Genomic DNA, 12,869 nt, shown 5'->3' with positions numbered 1-12,869 from the left:
AATAATTTAATTATTTTATTTATATTAATTTTATTAATTTATTCAATTTTACTAATTTTTTTTCTTTACTGTTAAATGATTATTGATTAAAATCTTTATATTTATTACTGAATATAATATATTTATTAGACTTATTTATAATTTTATTAATTAGAAATGTTTATTTAAATTGTTATACAAAATTTATTATATTTTTATTTGTAAGTATAAATTTTTATTTTAAAAAATTTGTTATTAGTTATAATTTTTCGTTTAATTTTTTGATATTATTTTTTTGGTATTTAACATTTTGATAGTATTTATGTTTAATATATTATAAATATTAAATAATTAATATATTTATTTATATAATTTTAAATTTGCAATTCAATGTTTTTTAAAACTATAATTAAATATTAATAAATATAAAAATTATTATGTCTGATAAAAGAAACTAATTTTAAATTTATTAATGAAAATTTAACATTTTTTAATTCTATAAAAATTTTAAGTTAAATTAACAACTATTAATTTTCAAAATTAAAAATAAATTTTAATTTAAATTTTAATTAAATGATTAATATCATAAACTCCTAAGGATATTGGCATTCTTTTCTTTACATTAGCTATATGATCAGGAATAATTGGTTCTTCTTTAAGATTTTTAATTCGCGTAGAATTATGTATTCTTGAAATGTTATTAAATAATGATATATTATATAATTCTTTAGTTACACGTCATGCATTTTTAATAACTTTATTTATAGTTATACGTTCTTTAATTGGAGGATTTGGTAATTGATTAATTCCTTTAATATTAAGATCACCTGATATATCATTTCCTCGAATAAATAATATTAGCTTTTGATTATTACCTCCTTCATTATTATAATTATTAACTGGAAGAATTTTTAATTTTATACCTGGAACTGGTTGAACTGTATATCCTCCTGTATCTAATTATGTTTTTCATTCATGTCCGTCTGTAGATTTAAAATTTTTTCTCCACGTATGTCTGGTATTTCATCACTTATAGGAGCTATAAATTTCATAACGACAATTATATGATTAAAAAACTTTAGATTAGATTTAAATAAAATACCATTATTTCCTTGATCTGATTTTTTTACAACAATTTTATTATTATTATCTTTACCTGTGTAGCAGGAGCTATTACAATATTAATATTTGAACGTAATTTTAATACATCTTTTTTTGATCCTATAGGAGGAGGAGATCCTGTATTATATGAACATTTATTTTAATTTTTGGTCATCCAGAAGTTTATATCTTAATTTTACCTGGCTTTGGATTAATTCTCAAATTATTATAAATGAAAGTGGTAAAAAAGAGGTATTTGGTAATTTAGGAAAAATTTATGCAATATTAGGAATTGGATTTTAGCTTTTATTGTTTGAACTCATCATATATTTACTATTGGGATAGATGTAGGTACTCGTGCTTATTTTACTTCGGCAAATATGATTATTGCTGTTCCTACTGGTATTCATGTTTTTAGATGATTAGCAACCAATTATGGTCCAAAATGTAATATAAATAATTCTATTGTATGATCTTTAGGTTTTATTTATTATATACAATTGGAGGATTAACAGGAATTATATATCTAATTAATCTAGTGATATTATTTTACATAATACATATTATGTTGTTGCTCATTTTCATTATGTTTTATCAATAGAGCTGTTTTTTCTATTATTTCAAGATTTAATCACTGATATCCTTTAATTACTGGTTTAATATTAAAGAAAGAATGATTAGTTTATCCATTTTTAATAATATTTATTGGAGTAAATATAACATTTTTCAGTTTTAATAGGAATACCTCGACGTTATTCTGATTATCCTGATTCTTATTATTGTTGAAATTTATTATCTTCAATTGGTTCTATTATTTCATTAAATAGAATAATTTTTTTATTATTTTAAACTTTAGAAAGTTTAGTTTGTAAACGTTTATTATTATTTAAATTTTTTCATTCTTGTTTAGAATGATTAATAAATTATCCTCCTTTAAATCATTCATTTAATGAGTGTAGAATTTTAATAATTTAAAAATTTTAATATGGCAGAAAATTGCAATGAATTTAAAATTCAATTATATAAAATTTAATTTTATTATTAAAAATAGCAACATGAAATATATTTTTTTTTGACATTCAAATTCGTTTCATTCTGATAATTTCAGTTATTTACATAACTTTATTATAATATTTATATTAATAATTATTGTTTTTACTTCATATTTAATTGTTGATATTTTAAATAACAAATTTATTAATTTACATTCATTAAAAAATCATTTAGTAGAAGTAATTTGAACAATTACACCATTAACGATTTTGTTATTTATTTGTTTTCCGTCCTTATAGATTTTATATTTATTGATGACTTATTAAATCAATATTTTAAATCAATATTAATGTTTGAATCAATAAATCAATTTCGATAATTAGGTACACATAATCGAATAGTTATTCCTATAAAATACCTTTACGTTTATAAGTTACATCAACTGATGTGATACATTCCTGAACTGTACCATCCTTAGGTATTAAAATTTTATATAAACTACATAAAAAATTGGAATTCATATTCACTAAATTTATTCAAAATAAATGACATCTAATTTGGTTTCAATTAAATACATATATATATATATATATATATATATATATATATTATATATATATATATTTATTTATTTTATATATATATACATTTTATATATATATACATATACATAAAAGTCAAAATTTTACATTTCATTTCGGATTAAAAATTTGATTTACAAAATCTTATATATAATATACTAATAAATATATAATTTAATTAAAAATATTAATAATAAAAATATAAAAATTAATAATATAATAAATTTCAAAAATAGAATAGATATTGATTTTATTTAATAATAATCTAAATTTACTTGTAATTAATTCTATAGTAATTTTTTTCTGGTATGATTTCATATAAATAAATATATGTAGTGATTTTAAATAAGACATTTTATAAATTAAATTTAAATGTATAAAATTATAATAAAATATTATAATATTTTTTAAATAACAATTTATTCAAAATTATATTTTTAAAACGTCTTAATACATATATCAATAATTAATATTTTTATAAAAAATTTTAAATTATAGATCTAAAATAAACATTAAATTAAATATAATTTTACTTAGAAAAATTCTAAAAATTATTATAATTAATATACAAAAGTTTATTAATTATCTTCGATAATATAAATTAAATTTAAATTTAAATTACATTTATTAAAATTATTATAATTCTAAAAGAATATAGAATATTTGATAATGTTCTAATAATTAAATTTAAGTTTCTAAATAAATTTATTTCTGAAATAAAATAACATTCAATTATTAAATCAATTATTAAATCTTTAGAATAAAGTCCAGCTAGAAAAGGAAAACCTATTAAACTATATAAAGAAAATATAAAAATTAATCTTCTAATTGGATAAATATAAAATATTTCATTATCAAATATATAAGTTTGATTATTATTTAAATAATGGATATAACAACCAACACATATAAATATTAAAGATTTAAATATTGCATGAATAAATAAATGTAAAAAAGCTAAATCCTTCAATTTTTTATATAAAATTCTTATTGTGAAACTTAATGATTTAAAGTAGAATATGCAACAATTTTTTTCGTATCTAATTAAAAATTTGCAGACGTACCTGAATAAAATATTGCTGATCTAGAAATTAATAAAATGAAATATTTATAATTCATTTCAAATAATTCTAAATATCGAAATAATAAATATACACCTGCTGTTACTAATGTTGAAGAATGAACTAAAGATGAAACTGTTGATGGAGCTGTTATAGCTATTGGTAATCATGTAGAAATAGAATTTGTGCTCTTTTAGTATAAATTATTATTATAAATAAAATTGTTATTATATCATTAAATTCATATAGTAATAAATTTCATCTAGCAGATATTATTATTATAGAAATTGATATTAATACAGGACAATCACCTAAACGATTTAAAATAATTGTTAATATTCCTGAATTCAAAGGTTTATTTTTTTGATAATAATTAATTAAACAATTAGAAATTAATCCTAATCCATCTAAACAATTATAGTAGTTAATATGTTAAAACTAATAATTAAAAAATATACAGAAATTAAAAATAATATTATTAAATAAAAAAATCGATTAATTAATAAATTTTCTAAATTTATATAACCAATTTATATAATAAAATTATTGATGTAATTAATGATACTAAAAATAAAAATATTATTCTTATTGAATCTAACTAAACTATAAAATTAAATTTTATACAATTTAATCGAAAAATATCTGATTACATAATAATAATGTTATTAATTAATAAATAAAAAAAATTTTTAATAAAAAATAGTACACTTAAGAAAAAAAAACAAATTCTATAAATATATAAATTAATTAAAATTTAAAATTAATATTTCATTAATAAAATTAATATTTTGTCATTATTTAAATTTAAATTAAAATTAAATTAAATACAAAAAAATTTAACGGAATTCAATGTATTATTAAGGTAAAATAATTAATTAAATTACCATTTAATAAATTAAATTTAAAATAACAATTACCATTACTAATAAATGAGAAAAATAAATCGAATAAATAAATCTTAATAAACAATATAAAAATAATGTTAATAATAAAATTTATATCTAATATAGACGTAAACATATAATTCTTGAAATTAATATACCTGGAACTCTAATTATTGAAATATAATTATTTATTTTTAAAAATAATATTTAATATAAATAATAATCGTAATTATTCATATCTACCTAATTTTAATATAATTAATGCTAAAATTATTGGACCATTAATAGGTACTTCAACATGAGATTTTAACAACAAAGAATGTATTACATATATAGGAATTTTAACTAAAAACGATAGTAATATATAAATAAATATAGATATTGAAATATAATTGTTAGTTAATTCTATTAACTCATAATTGTAACTATTATTTTTTATATATAAATGTAAAATAATAAATAATAATGGAAATGAAAAAATGATATTTAAGTTATGAATTTAAATTTTTAAAAATTAATGAAAAAATTCATAAAGTTAAAATTCATAAATAAAAAGAATAAAATCTTAATCTTAAATATATAATAATACATCTTAAATCTAATCAATTTCATTTTATTATTATAAAAAAAGTTATTAAAAATAATGAATTATAATCTAATATTAACTTAATTTTATATAAAAAAAATATTAATAATGAAATTAATAATTCATTCATTTAAAAATTTTAATTAATTAATCTAATTAATCTAATTTTTTAATGACCATATATATAATTTAATCTTACTATTAAAGATAATCCTAAAATTGTTCTCCTACTGAATAAATTAAATATATCCATCTATTATTATCATATAATAAATATATTAAAATAGTAAATGAAATATATTCAATTAAAATTAAAAATATTAATAAATAATTATTCAAATAAAATAATATAATAAATTTAAATAATAAAATAATAATTATAATTTCAACAATTATATTATTAATATAATAAAAACAATAATGTTGTAAATTAATATTAATAATTAATTATTTAAGGCAAAATTATATTTTTATATTAATAAAATTCAAAATATTTTTAAATGAAATTATTATAGTATCCAAAACTATTGTCTTTAACAAACTATTTTATGAAAATTAAATTAAGTATTAATATTAATATACATACAATATAAATATAATTTATAATAATAATAATAAATATAACAATAATAAATTTGACATCATTAATTATATCATTTTTAATTATAAATTTAATGTTAGATATTAATAATATTTATTCTCCTATAAAATATTTATGATTTTTTTTAATGTAATCAATAAGAATATTATTATTTCATTATTGTCTTAATTATAATATTTTTTATATATAAACCAATTACATCTATAATTATTAATACTTCAGGTATTATAAATATTTTTTCATGTTTTATTACTTTATTAAATTTACTAAAGTTTAAATTTAATAAAATTAATATTCTATGATTATTTATTAATTGATTAATAATTTATACATATATATAAAATAACATTTACTTAAAAATTACATATTTAATAATTTAAATTTGAATTTAAATTATAATTTTTTAATAATTATTGAAATAAAAAATTTATTCAAATATTAATATATTATTTTTTTATAATTATATTATTTGTCACTTTACATTTACCAGTTAAAATAACATCTGTTATAAAAAAATGTTTACGAAAAAAATTAATATGAATAAATAAAAAAAATTAAAAAGGAATAAGACATTAAAATTTATTTTTAGTTTTATTTATTTACCAACACCTATTAGCATTAATTATATACGAAATTTTGGATCAGTTCTTGGCTTATTTTTAGTAATTCAAATTATTTCCGGTTTTAATTTATCAATAAATTATTGTCCAAATATTAATTTAGCATTTATAAAAATTTCTCATATTATAATAGATGTAAATTCTGGATGATTAATTCGATTAATTCATATAAATGGAGCATCCTTTTATTTTATTGTACTATATTTACATATTCAACGAAATTTATTTTATTATTCATTTAAATTAAATATAGATTGAAATATTGGAATTACAATTCTTTTATTACCAATAATAACAGCATTTATAGGTTATGTTTTACCATGAGGTCAAATATCTTTTTGAGGAGCTATAGTAATTAGAAATTTGGTATCAGCAATTCCTTATATTGGTCAATTATTAGTTGAATCAATTTCAGGAGGATTTTCAATTAATAATTCAACATTAAATCGATTTTTTTCAGTAAATTTTATATTACCATTAATTATTATAGTAATAGTAATATTACATTTAATTATTTTATATATTACAGGATCAACAAATCCTGTAGGAATAAATAGAAACATTTATAAAATTCCTTTTTATCCTTATTTTATAATTAAAGATTTAATAGGATCCATTATTATTCAAACTTTGTTTGTATTTATTAACGTTCAATATCCTTATTATTTTGGAGATCCTGATAATTTTGAAATAGCTATTTCAATAATTACACCAGTTCAGATTAAACCAGAATGATATTTTCTATTTGCTTATTCAATTTTACTGTCAATTCGTAATAAATTTGGAGGAGTAATAAGATTATTATTTTCAATTTTAATCTCATTTACATTACCTTTAATAAATAATAATTATTTAAAATATTTTAAATTATTGAATATCCTTATATTTATTTAAATATTTTTTTTTACTTCATCATATTTTTTATATTAGATTATTTCATTTAAATTAAATAAATTTTGAGATTATTAAATTTATCAAAGTTAATAAACTTGAATAAGTATATATTTTGAAAATATATTATGAAAATTAAATTTTTCATTAACTTAAAAAAGAAATTTTAATTTTTTTTGTTAAATGAATTAATATTGAACAATTTAACATAATAATAAATATATCAGTCCAACAAAAACTTATTAACTGATCAAATCGAATACGTGATAATAATGCTTGAATTGAAAATAATAAAATAAAATTTAATATATAAGAAATAAAAGATTATAATTATAAATATTATCAACAATAATAATCTTATAAATATAATATTTAAATATTCCGATAAAAAAATTATTTGAAATATTCTTCTATGATATTCATTATTAAAACCTGAAGATAATTCTGATTCTCCATCAATTAAATCAATAGTTGTTCGATTTAGATCAACTAATAAACTAATACAAAATATATAACATTAAGGATTTAATGAAATAAAAAATATAATATTCAATTGATTTAATTTTAAATTCATTAACGAAAATCTTTCTATTAAAATAAAAAAAATTATAGTTGTAAAAAATATTCTAATCTCAAATGAAATTATTTGAGCAATTGATCGGATAGAACCTAATATTGCATAATTATTATATGAAAATCAACCAATTAAAAAAACTGCAAAAATTATTAATCTTATAATAAAAAAAAAAAAAATTATTGAATATTTAGATTCAATAAATATATTTAAATTAATTCAAGTAAAATTAATCATAAAACAAAAGATAAAATGAATATAATTATTGGACTAAAAATAAATATTAAACTATAATTAAAAATAAATCATTCTTTAGTTAATACTATTAAAGCGTCTCTAAAATGTTGCAATAAACCTAAAAGTCCAATCTTATTTGGTCCTGTTCGATATTGAATATATGATAATAATTTACGTTCAAATATAATTAAAAGGGCAACCCCAATTAATAAAAAATCATTATAATTAAAAAATTTAATATTCAAAAGTAATAATAATTTTTACAAAATAAAATTATTATTTATTTTATACCTAATATAATATATTTAAACTCTAAATTTAACACACTTTAATTTGTTAAAATAATTATATTAATTTTAATTTTTAAATATTCATTATATACAATAAAATTATTTCTCAATGAAAGTCCTTTCGTACTACTAATTAATCAAATTATTATAGACAGAAACAGATCTGACTTACGTCGATCTGAACTCAAATCATGTAAGACTTCAAGAATCGAGAAGACTTATCTTTTAAATTTCTGCATTTAAAATTTATCTTAATTCAACATCGAGGTCGCAATCATCTTTATTTATTTGCTATTTAAATAGATATTCCGCTGTTATCCCTAAGGTAATTTATTCTTCTAATTGGAATTATTATATCAAATTTAAATATTTCCTTGAAACAAAGTTTAATAAATATTGTAATATAAAGTTTAATAAATTTGCAAATCCTCCCAATTAAATATTAATTTAATAGTATTAATTAAATATATTATGAATTATTATTAAATTAATATCAAATTCTACTTGGTCTTATAGTCTCATAATCTATTTTTAGCATTTTAACTAAAAATATATATTAATCAATTGTAATTGAGACAGTATATATTTCATTCAATCTTTCATTCCATCCTTTAATTAAAAGACAAATGATTATGCTACCTTAGTACAGTCAATATACTGCATCTATTTAAAAATTCATTCAGCAGATGTGACTTTAAATTAAATTCTATAAGACATGTTTTTGATAAACAGGTGAATATATATATAATATAAATTTGCCTAACTCCTTAATCATAAATACTAATAATTAATTAAATTTATATTAATAAACAATTACTAATTCAATCATTAAAATAAATTTCTATTAATTAAAATTTTTTTTTAAATATTATATTAAATTATTAAATTTTTATAATTTCAATTTTAAATTATTATATATTTTATATTAATAATTATTTTAAATTCAATAAACATAAAAAATAATAAATTTAAATTATAATCTATAAATTTATAGTTTATCCCATAAATTTTTAATATAAAAATTTTAATTATATATTAATAACATAATTAAAATGAAATTTTATCTAAATTAAATTTAATTTTTTAAAAACTAGATATCAATAAATTCGAATAACATATGATTTCTAATTATAAGTTTATAATTTGTATTCTCCAAAAAAAATTATTTATATTTAGCTCATTTATTTTCAAGATAATTAAATATAATTAAATTATATTAATTAACCCTGATACAATAGATACAAGATAAATTTTATTCTACATTATATAAATTAAGTTTCAATTTCTTTACTTACTATGTATTTAAATAATTTAATTTAAATATTTTAAATAAGTACTTAAACATTAAATATTCATAAATATTTATAACATTTATATTTTTATAAATATTGTTAATATTTATAAATTATGGAATAATTTATGTATTTAACAAATTTAAAAATACAATATTTATTTTATAAAAATTTAATTTATAAAAATTTAATTTATAAAAATTAATAATTATTCAATTTTAAATATTAAAAACTAAAAACACTTTCCAGTACTTTTACTATGTTACGACTTAATCCATTTATAATGAAATTGACGGGCAATTTGTACATCTTTTATATTATATTCAATTGAAATAAATATTTACACATACTATTACATCCTCATTCAAATTAATATTCAAATTAAATTATCCAAAATTAAATATTATTATAACTCATTTTATATTATGTTTCCTATATTTTGATTTGAATTTATATTATATTAAATTTTAATAAATTTATAATTTACTATTTATAATAAATCTAAAAACAACAATACATAAAAAAATATTTAAGTATATCTTATTGTGGATTATCAAATTAATAAACATGTTTCCCTAAATAAATAAAAAGACTGTCATATTATTTAATTTTAATGATTTACATTTAATTCTTAATTAATTATTTTTATTTTACAACAGGGTATCTAATCCTGGTTATTTAATAAAATTTATAAAATGTACTTAATTAAAAATTAAATTTAAATATTATTTAAAAATTTTACCTAAAAATTCTTTATTTTATCAATTAAAAAATATGAATAAATAATTTTAATTGATTTAATTAATTTATAAAAATAGTTAAACCGCTACTGTTGCACTAAATCTATCTTTATTACAATTAATTTCCAAATCTAATTTTCATTAAATGGCTAGAAATTAAATACTAAAATAAACATTTATTTTTAGTATTAAATTTTTTTATATTTTATTAATATTTAATATAAATTAAATATAAATTTTATTCATGTAACTAATTATTAAACTATAATAAAATTTTTACAAATTTTCGATTAAAAATTTGTATGAAAATTTATATTTAAAATTTAAATTTTAAATTAAAGTTGCAAATTTTATACTATAAATTATAATACTAAAATCCTTTTTAAAATTTATAATTTAATTTTATTCTTTTGTATCTAAAAAATATATTTTAATTTTAAAATAAAATTTTATAATAATTATTATACTTATAATAAATTTAATTAATTAATAATTACATACATATATATTTATATATAAATTTTAAATAAATTATTATAAATAATTAATAATCATTAATATTAAAAATTTTAAATATATAAATTTTATTATTATCATTTAAATTATATTTAAAAACTTATAAATATTAGAATAATTAATTTTTAATACTTATAGGTTTTGTATCCGCATAATTAATAAACCAATAGATATTAAAATAAATAATTTTTAATATTTATAGGTTTTGTATCCTTAAAATTAATAAGCCTATAAATATTAAAATAAATATCTTTTAATATTTATAGGTTTTGTATCCTTAAATAATGTAATAAACCTATAAATAATAAAAATTAATTTAACGTAAAACCTATAAAATATTAAAAATAATTTTTAATATTTATAAATTTTATATTAAAATTAATTATTTATAACAATAGTATAAAATTAAATCTATACTTCTCGACCTAAGTAGCATAAAATTAATAATAATAATGTGAAATTAAATACATACTTTTGAAATAGTATAAAATTAATTATAATAATGTAAAATTAAATCCATACTATTAAAATAGTATAAAATTTATTATTTATAATAATAATATAAAATTAAATCTATACTACTCAATTAAAATAGAATATAATTAATTACTTCTAATAATATAGAATAAAATCTATACTATCAAAATAGTATAAAATTAATTGCAATAGTATAGAATTAAATATATACCATTAGAATAGTATAAAATTAATTATAATAGTACAAAATTAAATCTATACTACTCGACTAAATTGGTATAAAATTAATTATAATAATATAATATTAAATCTATACTATTGAAATAGTATAAAATTAATTATTTATAATAATATAAAATTAAATCTATACTATTCGACTAAAATAGCATAAAATTAATTATAATAATATAAAATTAAATCTAAGCTACTCAATTAAAATAGTATAGAATTAATTATAATAGAATGAAATTAAATGTATATTATTATAATAGTATAAAATTAATTATGTATAATAATATAAAATTAAATCTATACTACTCGCCTAAAATAGTATAAAATTAAATTTATACTACTCGACCAAAATAGTATAAAATTGTTTCATAATATATAAAATGTAATATATAATATATATAATAAAAAATCTTGTAATAGTAATAGAAAATTTCGTTAAAGAAACGTAAATATCGTAACTGCAGGTTAGAGTATGTATAAGTAAATCGTTACTGGGAACAAATGCGTACTGTACAACATCAAGGTTAAAGAAGTTAAAGAAGGCCGTCCGGTAGTGCCGATCTGTTCTGCCGTACACAACTAAATACCTTCACAGCCGTGTCAAGCCGCGAGCGTAGGTACGCCTACAGGCAATCATGTAAAATAACAAAAAACCTGACAAGATATTGTCATGATCGTACACACAACTATTTCCAAAGGCAGCTTTACTATGAAATACATTTTCTTACAATAGAAATCGGAAATTATGGAATGAAATCGAAATTAAGATAACAGGAAGTAACAGAATGTATAAATAATTGGGAAAATTGATAAGAAATTCATAGGGTGTAAAATCATGGTTACAGAAACTAACGAAGACCATCCAGTATGACGCTCCTAACTGGCGTACGCATCTACAAATCCAGTCCAGCCGTGTCACTTCGGCAACGTAAGTATATTTACAGACTACCATATAAAATAACATTTAGTTTAACAACATAACGCCATAAGGGTACAATCATCTAATTCCAAAGACACTTTTACTAAGGAATTCAATTCGCTAAATAAGAAATAGGACAATTTGAAAGAAATCGGAAGAATTACTCCAGTAAATTGCTGTATGTAGAAATAAATAGAATATAGCAATGGAATACATATCCTACAATATCAAGCTTTAGGAAAATATGGACGACAATCCAGTAGTGCCGCACCGTTATGGTGTACGGAACAACGAGA

The 12,869-nt window shown here is 16.2% G+C and overlaps 2 pseudogenes; both read left to right on the top strand.

Annotated features, from left to right (window-relative positions):
* The first annotated feature begins 673 nt into the window (after positions 1–673).
* On the top strand, positions 674–1,841 carry LOC143221196 (cytochrome c oxidase subunit 1 pseudogene; annotated as a pseudogene).
* Positions 1,842–3,673: 1,832 nt separating this feature from the next.
* Positions 3,674–7,300, top strand: LOC143221195 (cytochrome b pseudogene; annotated as a pseudogene).
* The last annotated feature ends 5,569 nt before the right edge of the window (positions 7,301–12,869 follow it).

The sequence above is a fragment of the Lasioglossum baleicum genome, unplaced genomic scaffold, assembly GCF_051020765.1.
Source record: "Lasioglossum baleicum unplaced genomic scaffold, iyLasBale1 scaffold2042, whole genome shotgun sequence".
Classification (NCBI taxonomy): domain Eukaryota; kingdom Metazoa; phylum Arthropoda; class Insecta; order Hymenoptera; family Halictidae; genus Lasioglossum; species Lasioglossum baleicum.
This window is presented reverse-complemented; position numbering and strand designations above follow the sequence as displayed.